This window comes from Arachis hypogaea, chromosome 11 (genome assembly GCF_003086295.3).
Source record: "Arachis hypogaea cultivar Tifrunner chromosome 11, arahy.Tifrunner.gnm2.J5K5, whole genome shotgun sequence".
NCBI classification, from domain to species: Eukaryota; Viridiplantae; Streptophyta; class Magnoliopsida; order Fabales; family Fabaceae; genus Arachis; species Arachis hypogaea.
This window is the reverse complement of record NC_092046.1, coordinates 115,978,497-115,997,478: the sequence shown is the minus strand read 5'-3', so window position 1 is coordinate 115,997,478 and position 18,982 is coordinate 115,978,497. Positions and strand designations below refer to the sequence as shown.

At 39.3% G+C, this 18,982-nt stretch overlaps 1 non-coding gene across 1 annotated transcript; it reads right to left on the bottom strand.

Annotated features, from left to right (window-relative positions):
* Nucleotides 1–1,716: 1,716 nt before the first annotated feature.
* LOC112725239 (small nucleolar RNA R71) lies at nt 1,717–1,824 on the bottom strand. Its single transcript, XR_003164360.1, has one exon. It is a non-coding gene; the product is annotated as a small nucleolar RNA R71 (small nucleolar RNA).
* Between the last annotated feature and the right edge of the window lie 17,158 nt (nt 1,825–18,982).

Genomic DNA, 18,982 nt, shown 5'->3' with positions numbered 1-18,982 from the left:
CGCGAACGCGTGGCGAGGAAAAGCGCGAATGACGCGTCTGCATGGATGACGCGATCGCGTGACATGTGCGATCTGCATAATCTGCAGAATTCATTGGGGGCGATTTTGGGCCCTATTTCGACCCAGTTTTCGGCCCGGAACAGCAGACTAGAGTCAGAGAACATGCAGAAACAATTAACACATTCATTCGGAGACAGTGGCAGATCTAGTTTTACTCTCTTAGGTTTTTCTCTCTAGGTTTTAGAATTTTAATTTTCAATTGGTCTTAGCATTGGAACATTGAGAAGAGTTATTTCCTCATCAAGACTTCATCATTCTAGTTTGTTTTCTTAACTTGGTTTCATTCTTCTATGTTCTTTGTTTTGTTCAATTTTGTTATTTGAATACTTTTATGATTAATTAATGCAAGGATTATTTCTTTTTAATTCAATTTCAATTCCAATAATCATGTCTTCTTTTAATTCCCTTTCATGTGTTATAGATTCTTTATTTACAATGCGTGAGTAGTTTCCTTACTTGATGGGGAGTTGATTAAAAGGAATTCTTGAGTTGGAAGGAGTGAAGGAAAAATTTGTAATTGGGTTAAAAGTTGGATTGCTATCCTGTCACCAACGCCAATCCCTTTGAACTAAGTGGGTTGCAACTTGTGAACAGATTTGACATTCCAGCTTGTTTGACTTTCCCTTACTTGGTAAAGGATAACCAAACAGAACAGCCATTAATTATAAATTAATCTTACATTCACTCCACCAATAATAGAAATTCCAACCAATCAACTCCCAGTCAAGGCTTTTATTCATATTATTTAACTTTCCTCAATTTACATCCCAATTTACTTAGCTCAACTTCTTGGAACATCTGATTAATAAGATAGCACACTTTTCTGCAACTCGTTGGGAGACGACCTGGGACTTAAAACTCCTAGTAATTTTTAATTTAATTCTCTGTGACATATTTCTAAATTGATAGGCAGATTTTCGGTGAGTTAAGAACTATACTTGCAACGTAACTATTTTAATAATTTTTAATTCACCAGCTTCTGCGTCTCATCAATTTTTGGCGCCGTTGCCGGGGAGTTGCAATAGAGTGCTAATTTTATTAATTAGAATTTATTTATTTGCATTTTATTTTATTTTGCTACTATGAGCTGCATGTTTCTTCCGTCAAATGACGCGTTCACTTCCTGATCCGCGCTTGCTAATATTCGATCTCGAAATTGAAAGGACAATTTCACGAATAAGGCGAGAACAGCGTCGGTTAGCCCGCTCTGAGGGCGGATCTGAAAGTGAATCTGAGGAAGAAACCAGCCCCCGTTCTACTGATTCGGTTGTTTTACGTGCAGAAAACATGGCAGCTAGGAGAGTTACCATCTAGGAGGAAGGAGCCCCTAATTTTACAATGCAACCATTTCAAGCGCATCATCCAGCGATGGCTACAGATTTTGAAATAAAACCCGCACTGCTAAATTTGATGCCCAAGTTTCATGGCCTACCTGCTCAAGAGCCTATCAAGCACTTGAGAGATTTCCAGGCAGCCTGTTCTACTGTCAGGCGTGATGGCACTGATGAAACTTCAATTTTGCTGAAAGATTTTCCATTTTCTCTTGAGGGAAAAGCAAGAGAGTGGTACTACACTCAACCTCTAGCAAATGTATCCAACTGGGATACACTCAGAAAGAAGTTTCTGGAGAAATTCTTTCCATCTGAAGTTACTGATAAGCTAAGGAAGGATATCTCCATAATTGTTCAGGATGACAATGAGACTCTCTTTGAATACTGGGAGCGCTTCAATAATCTTTTGGAAGCATGCCCCCACCACATGATTGACAAGATCGTGCTACTCAGCTATGTTACACAGGGTATGAGGCCCCAAGATAAGACCATACTGGAAAGTGCCAGCAATGGGTCTATGAAGAAGTACAAGACCACTGATGAAGCTTGGCAATTGATTAGTGATTTAGCTGAATCCACTAGGAACCACAGACAAAAGCAAGGCCATTCAAAAGCTGTTGCAGAAGTATCTTCTAGCAGAGAGACTGCTGCTCTAACTTAAAGCATCTGTGAAATGACCAACTTGCTGAAGCAAATACAGTTGAATCAACAAGCTCAGCAAGCTCAACCTCCACCACAGCAAAACCAACAACTAGTCCCACAAAGAATTTGTGGAATCTGTGCTGATTATAGCCATTACACTGATGAATGCCTGCAGCTCCAACAAGAAGACAACATGGTGGCATCCACTCACAACTTCTATGACCGCCCCAACCAAGAGTACAATCAAGGTGGAAATAATAACCATGGATGGCAGGACAATTCAAACCAGAATTGGAGGGACAACAATAACAGAGGAGGCAGAGATAATCAGGGAAATCAGAGGTGGAACAATAACAACAACAGGCAGCAAAATCAACCTTACAGAGTACCTCACCTGAGGCAGAACCAAGGACCATAGAACAATCAGCAGCAGACCTCTCAATTTACCCATTCTTCTTCACCTTCTACTGAAGACCTACTGCAATCTTTTGAGAAAAGACAACTGGCCATGGAAAGTAACATCATGAATAGTATTAATGCCAATGGTTTCACTTCTACTATGCAAGCTTTTATGACACAGCTTGGATCAGCACAAAATTCCAGTAACCAACCTTCAAGCACCACTGGAATCCCCTCTCAACCATTACCCAATCCAAAGGGAGGCATTAATGCTATCACCCTGAGGTCCGGAACTACACTGCATGAGAGGATTTAGGAGGAACCAAGCTCACCAGAATATGCCTCAGCTGAAGAGGTGGTAGAAATCGAAGATGTTGAAGAGGAAGAGGATATACAGGACATAGCTGAAGAAGAGATAGCTCAACCACAGGAGGAAGCACCAAAAAGCGCAGGCACCACAGAAAACACTACTCCCGTTCTATTTCCACAACTTGCAAGGAAGCCCAGGAAGCAACTGGACCCCGATCCTAAAATGGTAGAGATATTCAAAAAGGTTGAGGTAACTGTTCCCCTTTTTTATGTTATTCAGCAGGTACCTAAATATGCAAAGTTTCTAAAATACTTATGTATCCATAAAGACAAAATTAATGAATTAGAAACTATTCCTTTAGGTAGTTCTATATCTGCTTTAATGGGAGGATTACTTGAAAAATGTAGTGATCCAAGTCCTTGCATAGTTAGTTGTACTATTGGTGGTGTAGTAATTTATGATTGCATGTGTGATTTAGGAGCATGTGTCAGTATAATGCCTTTGTCTATATATGATGTTTTGAGGCTCCCTCCCTTAAAAAGGTCGGCAGCTCGTTTTGTGTTAGCAGATAAAAGCATTATTACAGTGGCTGGAGTTGCTGAAGATGTTTTGGTGAATATTAAAGGGCTCACATTTCCCACTGATTTTTATATCTTGGAGATGCCCCACAATGATTCAGATAAGCCATCATCAATCCTACTTGGAAGACCATTCCTGAAGACATCAAAATTCAAATTGGATGCTTTTTCAGGAACATACTCCTTTGAAATAGATGGCCGCATAGTAATCTTCAATCTGAATGGAGTCATTGACATTCCCCCAGAAGATCGTTCTATCTTCCAGTGTGATGTCATAGACGAAAGTGTGGCTGAAATTCAAGAGGAAGAGTTTGAAAAGAGGCACACTGCACAAGGTCCCAGTGTGGGGACCCTCTTAACTGACAGTGAGGGCACTTCGCCATTTTCACAAGCCCCAGATAATCCAGAGCCTGCCCATGATCAAAAGTTAGAATTGAAACCTCTCCCTCCACATCTCAAATATGCTTATCTTGAGGATGAGCAGAAGCTTCCGGTTATTATTGCAAGGGAACTGACTTCTCAACAAGAAGAGCAGTTACTTGATGTACTGAGGAAGCATAAGAAGGCAATTGGGTGGAGTTTGGCAGACATAGTGGGAATCAACCCTCAAGTCTGCGAGCATAGAATATTTCTAGAAGAGGGAGCAAGACATGTCCGTCAACCCCAGAGAAGATTGAATCCCACCATCTTGGAAGTTGTCAAAAAGGAAGTGACCAGACTATTGGAAGTAGGTATCATATATCCCATTTCAGACAGTGAATGGGTAAGCCCAGTACAAGTGGTGTCCAAGAAATCTGGAGTCACTACAGTGAAGAGTGAGCATAGAGAGCTCATAGCAACTAGAGTTCAGAATGCTTGGAGAGTCTGCATTGATTACAGGCGTCTCAACCAAGCTACCCGTAAGGATCACTACCCACTTCCATTCATTGATCAAATGCTGGATCGCCTATCAGGTAAATCACATTATTGCTTTTTAGATGGTTACACAGGTTATTTCCAGATTCATATAGCTCCTGAGGATTAGGAAAAGACTACTTTTACATGTCCTTTTGGGACCTATGCTTATAAGAGAATGCCCTTTGCCTTGTGCAATGCACCAGCTACCTTCCAAAGGTGCATGATGAGTCTTTTCTCTGATCTTATTGAGGACTGTATGGAAGTTTTTATGGACGATTTTAGCGTTTATGGTGATTCTTTTAGCCTTTGCTTAGATGGATTATCTCGAGTATTAGATAGATGTGTTAACACAAACCTTGTATTGAATTTTGAAAAATGCCACTTTATGGTAAAACAAGGGATTGTATTAGGACATGTGGTATCTAATAATGGTATTTCTGTAGACCCAGCAAAGGTGAATGTTATTTCTAGTTTATCTTACCCCTCTTCTGTGAGGGAAGTCCGTTCGTTCCTTGGCCATGCAGGTTTCTACAGGAGATTTATTAAGGACTTTAGTAAGGTGTCACTTCCCTTGTCCAGATTACTGCAGAAGGATATTGAGTTCGAGTTCAGTGAGGATTGCGAACAAGCGTTTGATAAGCTGAAGACTGCTCTAACTCAAGCCCCCAATTGTGAGAGGACCTGACTGGAGTCAGCCGTTTGAAATCATGTACGATGCTTCCAACCATGCAGTAGGAGCAGCGCTGGCTCAGCACGAAGGTAAGGATCCTTTTGTTATTGCCTATGCGTCTAAGACTTTAGACACTGCCCAGTCCAATTATACTACTACTGAGAAAGAGCTTCTGGCTATTGTTTTTGTTCTGGATAAATTCCGAGCCTATTTACTTGGTACTAGAGTAGTAGTGTATTCAGACCATGCAGCTCTAAAGTATCTATTAGCTAAAAAGGAATCCAAACCAAGACTTATACGTTGGATACTGCTGTTACAAGAATTTGATTTAGAAATAAAGGATAGGAGTGGTAATCAGAATTTAGTAGCAGATCACTTGAGTCGCCTTGAACATATTAAGGATGATTCTACTCCTATAGATGATAATTTTCCTTTTGACAACCTGCAAGCAGTATCTGCGGTAATCCCTTGGTATGCACATGTTGCTAATTATTTAGTTAGCCGCACATTTCCTCCACATTTTTCTAAACATCAAAGAGACAAGCTGAAAAGCGAGTCTAAATATTATATATGGGATGACCCATATTTATGGAGATGTGGCGCTGACCAGATAATTAGATGTTGTGTGCCTCAATTAGAATTCCAGTCCATTTTAGAGGCCTGTCACTCATCTGAGAGTGGAGGACATTTTGGCCCTCAAAGAACAGCTAGAAAGATCTTAGACTGCGGATTCTGGTGGCCTACTCTTTTTAGAGACGCTGCTGAGTTTTGTAAATCCTGCCCCCATGCCAGAAATTTGGTAATATATCCAGGAGGGATGAGATGCCTCAACAATATATGCTCTTCTGTGAAATTTTTGATGTTTGGGCCATTGACTTCATGAGTCCATTTCCAAATTCTAATGGATATTTTTATATATTGTTAGCTGTGGATTATGTTTCCAAATGGGTAGAAGCAATTCCTACCCGCACTGATGATGCTAACACCGTTGTTTCCTTTGTGAGAAACCATATTATATGTCGCTTTGGATCACCACGAGCAATCATGAGCGATCAAGGCACCCATTTTTGTAACAGGAGACTAACAGGATTGATGAAGAAGCAGGGGATAATCCATAAATTTGCAACAGCTTACCATCCCCAAACTAATGGGCAAGCCGAGGTATCAAATAGAGAAGTTAAGCGTATCTTGCAAAAGATAGTAAAGCCTCACAGAAAAGACTGGAGCACCAGGCTACAAGATGCACTGTGGGCATATAGAACAGCATACAAGACGTCCATTGGGATGAGTCCCTTCCGCTTGGTTTATGGAAAAGCTTGTCATCTCCCAGTTGAAATAGAACACAGAGCCTTCTGGGCAGTTAAGGAGTGCAACATGGGAATTGAGAACACCGGAGCTGAAAGGAAGTTGCAACTGCAGGAACTGGAGAACCTTCGCCTAGAAGCTTATGAGAACTCCAGAATTTACAAGGAAAAGATGAAAGCTGTGCATGATCAGAACATCAAGAAGAAAGAGTTTCAACCTGGAGATTTTGTCCTCCTTTACAAATCTCGACTAAGGCTCATGCCCGGTAAGTTGAGATCAAAATGGGAAGGTCCATACAGAGTAGAGAAGGCTGAACCGTACGGAGTTTATCACCTAAGCCATCCTTCAAGCTCTGAACTTATTAAGGTTAATGGACAACGCCTGAAACTGTACCATGGTGAGAAGGTGCAGAAAAATAAGGAGCTTGAGATCTTCCGCCTGGAAGATCCCCACATAGCAGCTGATTGAGCTAGTGGAGCGTCCAACTTACGGACGTTAAAGCAAAGTGCTTGGTGGGAGACAACCCACCGCGGTATGATCGTTCTTTTCTTCACTTTTAGTTTTTCTTCTTTAATAACTCTTCTCTTTATTAGTGCTTTTGTGCTCTTTCATTTACATGTCTTTATATTTCCAAAAAAAAGGGTTTTTTGCCGTGCGACGCGATCGCATCAGCGACGCGTCCGCGTCGCAAAGAGGGTGGAGAAAAAAAATAAACGAACAGAGAGTTCGGCTGGAGTCTGGCAGGAGGCGTGCCAATGGCACAAATCGACCCACGCGACCGCGTACCCCACGCGGCCGCGTGCCCTGAATTTTCGACGTAAAAGGGTGCACACTGAGATATTGTGCAAGAGTAGTGCTGGATTGGTGCTGGAAGCACAATCCTTATCACGCGACCGCGTCGCCAACGCGGCCGCGTCACCCATTTTATAACGCACACTCATGCGATCGCGTGACCCACGCGATTGCGTCACCCAATTTTGGCAATTAAAATAAATCGAATAGAGAGTTGTGCTGGAGCGAGGCTGCACTCGCGCCAGCAGCGTAACACGGATCACGCGACCGCGTGACTGACGCGATCGCGTCCCCTTACCTGACGCGCACCCACGCGGCCGCGTCGCATGCGCCGCACAGCTCAACCTAAATTGCCAAATTATCTTATCTTTCTCTCCCCCAAATCCTAATTTTTCTTTTCCCTCTTTATTTCTTCCTTCCCCCTTCTATCTCACCTTTCACTCTCTATCTTTCTCACCACCATTAACAAGGTTTTACCTTCTTCTTCCTTCTTCTCTTTTCCATCATTCTTATTATATTATATACATTTTTATTTTCTTTTTCCCTCCTTTTTCTTTTCACTTTTGTATTTCATTTTCTTCTTTCCCTTTTTACATGGTGCTAGAAAATTTTTGAGTCATTATCCCTCATTATATGCTTGTGATTTGTTACAATTTATTTGACAATTATTATTATTTTTAAGGGGATTGCTTGCATGTTCAATTTCATACTTTTTATATCTTACTTACCATGCATGCCATGTGTTTGTGAAAAAGCCTGTATAGCCCTATGCACTTTTCTACATTACTTTACTCTACTATTCAATGCTTGCTTTTCACAAATTCTCCTTATTATTTTATTAATTAAATTCAATTGTCAATACAAACGTGATGGTTTGTTACGAAGTAATGCTTGGTCTATGCTACTCATGCCCTTTTCCAGCATGCCAATAAACACCTTGCATTCACTTGTTTTTATCTGCACTAGCTATTTTTCATTAATGGCTTTTCATATGTACTCGAGAGCATGTGTTAATGTCATCTACATTTTGCTGTGCATCATTCACCCTCTTTTCCGTTTCCTTCCCTGCTGTATGTCTCCTTAAATTTAATTTTCTTTCTCTTCCCTTCTTTCAGGATGGCCACCAAGAAAGAAAAGGAGAAAGCAACTTCCAAACCACCAGCAAGAAGAGGAACTAAAAGAGCATTAATGGCAGAGCCTTCTTCAACCGCCGTCAAGCCCTCAACAAAAAGAGTTAAGCGGATAATAAAAGTTGACAAAAAGGAGAAAGCCTTTCCAGCAAAGGACACTGCGCGATTTCCCAATCGCTACTGTGAGCAGAAGTTTCCTATCATGGCAGAAAGGAATTATAACAATGAATACCTTCTTATCCTCCCGTCCAATATTGCCATCTTTGTTGAGCCGCAACTTGAGCGAAGACAATGGAGTTTCCTACAGAGACAGCCGAGGCAGGTCAATCTTTCTTGGGTAGTTGAGTTCTACTCCAACTTCTACATGCCGACCCTGCAGTCTGTTTATGTCCGGCAGAAGCAAGTCCCCATCAAAGAAGAGGCCATTCAGCAAGCTCTGAGTCTTCCCCCTATTCCAGCAGGAATGGACGTTTTCAAGTAGCCACCCTTCAGCGCTAGAGATACCAATTCAACTGGGACTCCGTTCTCGGAGTCATCGCATTACCTGGCCGCCGTTGGATCTACAGATACCACCGTAACCGTCCTAAGGGAATCTTGGCTTCAACACTTACCTTGGAGGCTCGCGTATGGGCACAGATCATGTCCCATTACGTCTTTCCGAGCACTCATGAGTCCTCCTTCACTGCAGACATGGCTGTTCTACTATGGTGCATCCTTACAGACCAACCTCTGAATCTCGCAAGACATATCCGGAATGCTATAGAACACGTGCAAATTACGGGCAACTTACCTTTCCCCGCCTTGGTCTCAGATCTTGTCTCAGCAGCCGGAGTCTCCTACAGAGCTGGGGACACCAAAGCCATGCTTCCACGGGATGATCAGTATGTCCCTAACGGGAAATACCTCAGACTCTCAGCAGCCACTACAAGCCTTCCTACTACTCCAGTTGAAGATAATCCTTCTTCAACACCACAAACATCTACAATTAAGAAACTGCTCCAGCAGATAATCGAACGGTTGGATCGGCAAGAACAGAAAGCAAAGATGAGAGAGCGCCGTAACGAGCGCCGATTCAAACACCTCAAGGAGCTACTCAAGGGACATTTCAGAGACTCAGACACCCCGGACTCCACTTTCTTTACCAGCACAGGGAGCCATGACGGCCCCGCCTGTGGAGATACTGCTACCAGCCCACCCCTGTTTCTGAGAGATGGCACCGAGGACGGTGCAAAGCCTTAAGTGTGGGGAGGTCGGTCAGTACCTGACTTCCGGAGGTAAATTCTCTTCTCTGGCACCAATAATTAGGATATTTTAGTTAGATTTTCTTTCCTTTATAGAATAGAATAAATTGCATAGGTTAGGATAGTTGCATGCATGTTCTACTTGATCGAAAAGACAATAAGTTTCTTTTAAAAATCTATCTTTGGAAAAAAAATTTCACTAATTTTTCAAAATTTTTATGATAAATTTGCTTGAGTTGTATTTGGAACATGATATTTGAGTTAAAGAACACACAACCTGTGAAAGATTTGAGCCTTTATGAATGGTTACATTATTTAACCATAATTATTTCATTCTTGTGTGTTTACTTCTCTATGATTGTAATCTATATTTTGTTTTATCTTATATGTCCAATAGTTATTATATTTGCATGCTTGCACATGAATGAGGCCATTATTTGTTTAAACTCACTCATCCAAATTAAGCCTACCCTTTTCAATTACCTTTGTTAACCACTTTGAGCCTTTAATTCCCATTTGTTCGATATTTTACCACATTACTAACCTTAAGCCAAAAAACAATTGTATATCCCAAATTGAATCTTTGGTTAGCTTAAGATAGAATTGTGTGTGCTAGTTAAGTATGGGAAATTGTGGGAACAAAAGTTGTTAAGGGAATGTGTCATAAAAATTTAAGGGGAATTTGGATACCTACTCATGTGAAACTATAAGAATTAAAAATCTATGTGCATTAACAAGCTCTATTTAAAAAAAAAAACAAATAAAGAAATAATAAATATGAAAAATCAATAAATAAGGGGACAAAATTACCCCAATGTTGAATTCAGAATTCGAAGATCAATGCACATATGATAGAACCAAAAATATAAGTTGATACATGAGTATGGATTGAAAAAGGGAATTCTAGGTAGGTAGGTATGAACTTTAAAGATGACATTAAGTGTACACAAGTTATATTAGAGCTTGGGTTAATTAAAGATTCAATTTATTAGCTCACTTGACCAAATATACACCCCTGCCTATACCTTAGCCCCATTACAACCTTGAAAAGACCTCATGATGTTTGCATTGGGTATTAACTATTGTTGATTGGTTAGGAGAAGAACAAAAGTTAGAAAGCATGATTAGAGAAGGATAGAGTGACCACCCTATACACTAGAGATCAGAGCGTACATACATTATCAGTGAGGGTTCAATGCTTGAATTTTCATGTTCCCTGCTTTCACGAGCTATTTTCTTGCACTTTTATCTGTTTTATTGTGTAATGATAAAATTAGTGGAATTTGATTTGTAATTGTTTTGAAGAGCTTATTTACTTTTGATTAAGTGGACAAGAATCATATAGTTGCATTTATTTATATATATGTAGGTTTGCACTGCATTTCATGAGTTTCTACATGTTCATACTTATTTCCTTATCTCCTTCAATTAAGCATGAGGACATGCTAATGTTTAAGTGTGGGGAGGTTGATAAACCACTATTTTATGGTTTATATTGTGTTTAATTGTGTGGTTTTATCATGATCCTTACCCACTTATTCATTAGATTAGCATGCATTTAGATTTCCTTCCTGAATTTATTACATGTTTGAAAACTGCTTCCTAGAGACTTTAATTATTTATTTTTAATTCTCCTTTATTCCATTCGATGCCGTGATCTATGTGTTAAGTGTTTCAGACTTTATAGGGCATGAATGAGTTGGAGATGGAAAGGAAGCTAGCAAAAATGGAAGAAACACAAGAATTTGAGGAGATAACCAGCGAGAAGTGACGTGGTCACATGGCTCACGCGACCGCGCAGAGGAGAGCAAATCGCAGTGACGCGGCCGCATGGCTTACGCGGCCGCGCGAATTGGAAAAGTTCTGGCGACGCGGTAGCGTGGACGACGCGAACGCGTGGCGAGGAAAAGCGCGAATGACGCGTCCGCATGGATGACGCGATCGCGTGACATGTGCGATCTGCATAATCTGCAGAATTCGTTGGGGGCGATTTTGGGCCCTATTTCGACCCAGTTTTCGGCCCGGAACAGCAGACTAGAGTCAGAGAACATGCAGAAACAATTAACACATTCATTCGGAGACAGTGGCAGATCTAGTTTTACTCTCTTAGGTTTTTTTCTCTAGGTTTTAGAATTTTAATTTTCAATTGGTCTTAGCATTGGAACATTGAGAAGAGTTATTTCCTCATCAAGACTTCATCATTCTAGTTTGTTTTCTTAACTTGGTTTCATTCTTCTATGTTCCTTGTTTTGTTCAATTTTGTTATTTGAATACTTTTATGATTAATTAATGCAAGGATTATTTCTTTTTAATTCAATTTCAATTCCAATAATCATGTCTTCTTTTAATTCCCTTTCATGTGTTATGAATTCTTTATTTACAATGCGTGAGTAGTTTCCTTACTTGATGGGGAGTTGATTAAAAGGAATTCTTGAGTTGGAAGGATTGAAGGAAAATTTGTAATTGGGTTAAAAGTTGGATTGCTATCCTGTCACTAACGCCAATCCTTTTGAACTAAGTGGGTTACAACTTGTGAACAGATTTGGCATTCCAGCTTGTTTGACTTTCCCTTACTTGGTAAAGGATAACCAAACAAAACAACCATTAATTATAAATTAATCTTACATTCACTCCACCAATAATAGAAATTCCAACCAATCAACACCCAGTCAATGCTTTTATTTATATTATTTAACTTTCCTCAATTTACATCCCAATTTACTTAGCTCAACTTCTTGGAATATCTGATTAATAAGATAGCACACTTTTCTGCAACTCGTTGGGAGATGACCTGGGACTTAAAACTCCCAGTAATTTTTAATTTAATTCTCTGTGACATATTTCTAAATTGATAGGCAGATTTTCGGTGAGTTAAGAACTATACTTGCAACGTAACCATTTTAATAATTTTTAATTCACCAGCTTCTGTGTCTCATCAGTCACTCTATTTAATCCATGCGATTAAGTATAAATTGTTCGGACTGAAAATTATCATCCATAAACAAAATCAAATTAAATAAGCCAACCCGTATAACCCATGAATTTAGATGGATAAAACTTGTCCATTTGACAGCACGATTGTTTTCTCTATTCGTGCAAATTCAATTTTGTTTAATATATTTGATTGATCAGAAAAAAAGTTTGGTATGACAAACGAGCTGCATCATAGATAATGAATGTAAATAAATTGAGAATCGTAATAAGCTTATCCGGGACTAATTCCAAGTTGAATCTCAACAGTCAACAGGTATGACAATAAAAGATTGATTCTAAAATTTGATGATATCAAGTATTGATTTTAAAAAAATTTTATGTATTTAAGGTTTGTATAAGATGCTCCTCGTACAGGTTGTGAGAGAGATCGGGAACTGGTCGATTTTGATGGTGACGGGTCGGATTTCTGGAGCGGAGGGATAATTCCTACAAAGATATTTCGATACTCAAGTCAGAATGGATTTGAGAAGTATATATGAGGTGTAAAATTCGAGAAAAATTAATTTTTCAGTAAATTAAATTAATTAAAACTGAATTAATTAAGAATGAAAGACTGGGATATGTAGAGATTACTAGAATCTATAATTTAAAAATTTAATGATAAAATTTAGATTCGGAGAATTTTTCTGAGTAGAAAAATGTTGTTGGTAGCAGAAAAACGCATACTAGCGTTGAAATTGTCCGTACCGGCTTAAATATGTCCGGTACTGCGAGGGAGAAAAATTGAGAATGTGAAAATAATAAGAAAAAATATTTAGAATAGAATCTAAGCATTTATTTTAAAGGTTTTGGCTCGAGGTTGAGCCAAACGAGCCAAAAATCATCAATCAGGCCCAAGGCCAAAATTCATGATATATAATCTCATCACTTAGAGCATTTCATCATACCACACCCTCATTTTAGAAGGGGCAGCAGAAATGAAGAAAGGAAAGAGAGGAAAAACAAAACCTAGCCTCCACTATTCACTTCAATCTTCAAAACCTCCATAACTTTTGATCCGAAACTCTGATCACTGCATCGTTTGCAGCAAGGCGAAGCTTATCTCCTCCTCTTTCATTCTATGTGATTAGTTCGGTGAGTAACTAAAAATTACAACCCAAGTTTCTCTATCAATTCTGATTTTGTGCTTTTTGGCATGGATATTGAGGATTTTTTATGATTTTGATATTATAGGAGATCTCTAACTTGTGTTCTTGGTGGTTTCTATTGTCAATTTCAATGGATAAAGGTAAATATTTCTTTTCTTCCTCTTGGTTCATCAATTTATGTAAATCCTAGTTTTTGATATTGTGCCACATTATACAATATGGTGTTAGATTGAGTAATTAGAAGCTTGGCTTGGTGGAACTTTGGAAAGGAAAGCTTGGAATTATGACATTAAGGTATAGATTTTAGTTTTGAGTAGGCATTATATAAAGTTATGTAAAAACCTAGGTTACTTGCCTCTATGATAAGTTAAAAGGAATTAGTTGTTGATATATTTGAATAAGTGGTTGTATGAGTATTATGTTGGTTGAGGTATTTTGACATAAAATTGAGAAGTGTGATGTAATATTGTTACAATTGAATAATGTGATACATGTTGGCGTTATGTTGCATGAAAATGAGTATGTATGTTGGAGTTTTAATTTAGAATTGGACGTATGAATATCGTGATTTGTGAAAATTAAGTCGGACGCCGTGATAGGGTGAGAAATCCCCTATTTGGTAAGTAGATGTAAGTTGTGTGAATTATTATATGAGAATGATATGATTGATTATTGATTGATTGAGAGTTTGAATATATGAATGTTGCATATTATTGATGAATATGGATATAGTTGATGGAATGTGTTAAATAAGTTGGAAGTGGGTTAATTTAGGCTTGAAATAGTTGAGAATTTATGAATGAGTGTTTGGGATGTGTAGAAATGGTCTTAAACTGGTTTAGGATTGAATTGAATTGAGAATGGATGGAATTAAAGGATTATGTGAAATTGGTAAAATCAAATTTTTAACCACGTTTGACTGGCTATAACTTGGCGCTTGGAGTTTAGAATTTGAATGAGATTTGTCTTGAATTAAAGCTAGTGGAAAGATCTTTAAAACCATCTAAGAATAAAGGAAAACCAAATTTTGTAGAAAAATTTATGAGAGTTTGAATTTAGGGGGGTTAAAACTGAATTCTACAGAAGTTGCAGAAAATTGAGGTCATGCGTACTCATGAGGGGTGTAACAAAAGTGAAATGATTTCGTGCGAGTTTCATGCGCACACACAAAAACAGAGTTGTGCGTATGCATGAAGAGAATGAGTTTGATTGATATTTGAGCTTCTGGGGTAATATGCAAGGATTGTGGTTTTGTCTCGCTTGCTCTCGGTCGGTATGAGCTTTCGGGGTAATATGCAAGGATTGTGATTTTGACCCACTTGCTCCCGGTCGAAACTGATACTTTGTTGACCCTCCGTCGCAAGATGTGATCGAGCACTTAGACCTTTCCAGATGAATCGCCTAACATTATTGATGAATGAATATGAGTATGAGCTTTGGGGATGCGCACCGAGGGATTGTCCAGGGTTTGCTACCGGACATGTCGGGTTTAGCTGTATAACCGACAGATAAATTCATTGGCCATAGGACAGGCATACATCATTCGTATTTGTGTGTATTATTTGGGTGTGCATCTTGTATCTGGTTTCCCTATTTGAATAATTGTATCTATATACTAATTGAACTAGTTGCTTTATCTTTTCTCTCTATTTGTGTATTCTTTGTATTGTCTTGTATGTGTTTGCACAACTGAGAGATTCCTTATACTGGTGGCAGTGACGCTGAGGGTTGTTCCTGATGAGATGTGATGATTGGAGGTTTGTGTGAAATTGAGATGAAGAGATAGATTAGAATCCCTTAGGCAAGTTTCCATATTCTGGTCAGTACGAACTCTAGGCTTGAACCTTGTGGGATTGGAGATTATGATTGCCTAGCGGGTTCATATAGTTTTACATAGTATCTATTTGGAATTATTGCCCTACTGAGAACCCTGTAAAGGATGATGTTCTCACCCGTTGTGGAAATTATTACTTTTCAGGTGCAGGTCCCAACGCTCCTCAGTGAGCAAAAGGTTTATCTGGAATGCAATGAAGAAGACCTTTTATTCTATTTTAATTTTAGACTCTCTCCTTCTTTTGGAAAAACTTATATGATGTACTTGTTTTAAAGACTTTCTTTTAGAGGCTTTTGATGTATCTTTGGAGAAATAGGTTATGTATGTCAACATGTTTTACTGTTATAACTCTAGCCGGTCTAATCTTTGCGGACCATATATATATATATATATATGTGTCAACATGTTTTACTGTTGTAACTCTAGCCGATCTAATCTTTGCAGATCGAGACTAGTATATATATCTTTATATCTTTACTCAAGTTTTTAATTTATCTACCTTTCTCTCGACGCGCTTATATATATTATCGAGTATGAACGATCGGCGAATTGTCTTTTATCCGAGGTATAAATCCTCTTACAGGCTTCTAGTTTAATATTTCTTTCCATACATAAGTATTTATATCCGAGTCATGTATCGTGTAACACCCTAATTACCCTAAGCCTTACCTCGCGTCGTAAAGTAAAGGTTAATCAAAGGTTACGACAATTCTAAAGCTTGTACATATGTATATAGAAAGAAATAATATATTCTATAAGCCAGATGAAGGATTTAAGCCCAAAAAAAGAATTCGAAAAGCGCAAAACGTACTCATGAAGCTACACTAAACGAGGCACAAGATATACGTACAGATATCAAGGTATATGTATATAGATATATCAAAAGATAATAATATAGAGTTCTAGCCGCCGCTCGCGGAATTTAAGCCGGCTAGTTACATACAGATATACAGAGTTTAAAAAGTAAAATAGCTTATACAAACTTCCTCTCAAAGTGAGCCTTTAGGCAAAATAAATACAAAAGTGAGAGATCTTAAACAAAATACTCAAAAGACTTCAAAACAAGATAGAGATCCTCCGCTCTGTCACCACCAAAGCAACTCACCGAGGTGGGTTGCGACCTGCATCTGAAAAACAACAACAAAATATGGTATGAGAACCAGAGATTCTCAGTATGGTAACAATGCCCAGTGATGTAAGATATAAGACTCTGGGATGCCAGAGGCAATCCTAGAACTTTATATCTGTTCTGAGGGTTACCTGAAACTGAAGGTCGATCTCGGATGAGATCTGCTGTGGTGGCCGAAGCTGTCGTGTCCGACTTGTTGGAACTGGTGGAGCTGGAGATGCTGCTGATCCTTTGTCACCGGAGGGTGGTGGTACCTGCAAGAGACTCCGATGCTTAAGTTAGCATGGGCTTTTAGCAAGTTTTTTGTAGAATCAGAGTATGAGTTATACCTGGGTGCTCCAGTGTATTTATAGTAGTGTAGAGTGACCTTTCTGGAGATAAGATAGTTATCTTATCTTATCTTATCTTTGAGTGAAGTCATCTTATCTTTTGGGGGACCACCCTTATCTTTCTAGGCTTTAATTGCCTTTATATTGGGCTACGTCCCTTTATTTGGGCCTACTTTGGCTCCTTGCAGCGATTTGGCCGAGCTCTTTCAAAAAAGCTCGGGTAATCCTGACCTGAAGAGGTCGGTCGACTTGTTTTTAATCAGCTCGGGTCGTATAGCTCGATCCAGGGCATGAACAGTGCCCCTGCTTGAGTGTGGTCTTCCTTTTGGAGTCGTGTTCTTTTGTAGACTTCGATCCCTTTGTTAGGGAAGCCGAGCTCGAGCATCTTGATCTCATTGTAGAGTTTCTATGACTGACTTGAATGCGGAGCATTTTTCTCACTCTTCTTAATTGCAACGCGCGTTTTGCGTTCCCTTGGAAACGTGCGAGAGTAAAACCCATTAACTCCTTTGCCGTTTCCTTCGTTTCCCTCTTTTGTATCTCATCTTTGAATTTTCAAAGCTTCTATCAGTTTTCTCTTCTCTTGCTTGCTGTAACTTCTTCTCTTCTCCGTTTTGGCATTTTTGCGCTTCCCTTTTCTTTTACTCGAGAGGTGATTGGCCGGTGTCGCTTGATTCAATCTCTGATTGTCTTTTCTTGTCTACAGGTTGGTTTTCTTCTTCTTTCTCTTTTACCTTCCACGCCGTTCTTTTCATGTTTGCATTGTTCTAATTTTGAAAAGTTTTTATCTTTGCTTGAATTCATTTTGCATCTTTCTCTGCTTTGTTGTGTCTGATTATCACTGTAACGTGTGCTCTGAGGGTTTCTTTGATTTTTATGAATTGCCATTTTTGTTCGATTGTAAGTTTGTAGTTTGAAGCAGTGAACTGTTTCTTTAAAAAAGGTTGGATCTTTCTTGATTATTTCTGCGTGGTCTTGTTTGATGTTTGATGGTATGCTGTTTTGTATGGCATGGATGATTTCCTTTAGATGTGAGGAAAAATTTCCTTGTGAAAAGATCGTGACTTTTGACTCCTTTTTTGTGAACTGTGACTTTCTTTGTGGGATGTCGCTGTCAAAAAAAAGGGGGGTCATTTCCTTGTTTGAGAGGTGTCGGGACATAGACTGTTGATTTCCCTCCTTTTATGGGTTCTTACTTTGTTATTGCCCCCAAAGGATGCCCCTGGACTTTCGTGTAAGTTCTGGAGTTTCCTTTTACTGCTGTTTCCGAGTCTTTCAACTTTTGCATGCTATTGTCCGAGTTATCTCCATATTTGTCCGAGATATTATTTGTTTTGTCTGAGCTGTTTGATTAGTAACCTATTTCTCTCTTTTCTTACTGTAGGACTAGTTGACCCATGTCTTCTCGCAAAAATATTATCGAGACGTCCTCCAAAGTCCCCGAGGGCATGTCTGACTGGCTGGACTCCCTCGTCTTGATGTGCGTTTCTGTGGTTAATTCTGAGTATTGCGTGCAGCTTAGGAGACATCACAGGGTTTGTAGTAATAGAGATCAGGAAAAGGATTATGAGTTGATAGCACCTGACCCTGATGAGAGAGTTTGTTTTCCTACTTTGATTCAGGTGGAACGCCCCTTCTTTTATGCTTATGACTACTTTTTTAGCTAAATAAACATCACCATTCCCTTTACTGCCTTTGAGACCGACTTGTTGTGGTCCTGTAATGTTGCTCCTTCCCAACTTCACCCGAACTCGTGGGGTTTCATCAAGATCTTCCAGTTGTTGTGCTAAGAGTTGGATGTCCGACCCTCTCAAACTCTCTTTCTTTATCTTTTCGTTTTGATGAAACCTGGGGCAGCTAAGAAGAAGGCTTCCTGGATTTCTTTCCGAGTTGTCCAGGGAAAGAAAGTTTTTTCTATGTATGATGAATCTTTTAAGGATTTCAAAAACTATTACTTCAAGGTCTGAGCTGTTGAAGGAGCTCGGCCTTTCTTCTTGGAACAGAATAATGAGCCTGCCTTCCCCTTATGCTGGCAACAGAATGTCGTAGTGTCTAGATATACTTGGGAAATGTTTGATGAGGTTGAGTAGGCTTTTGTACATGTACTAGAGGAGAATTGGGGGGAGCCTCCCCATCTCGATACAAAGAGGTTCTTGGAGAATCCTTCCCTCCTTCGAACTGAATTGGGTAGCTGCCGATTTTTTTTAGCTTTGTCTTTGTTGTTTTGTTTGTTTTGTCAATCCAGCTCTTTCT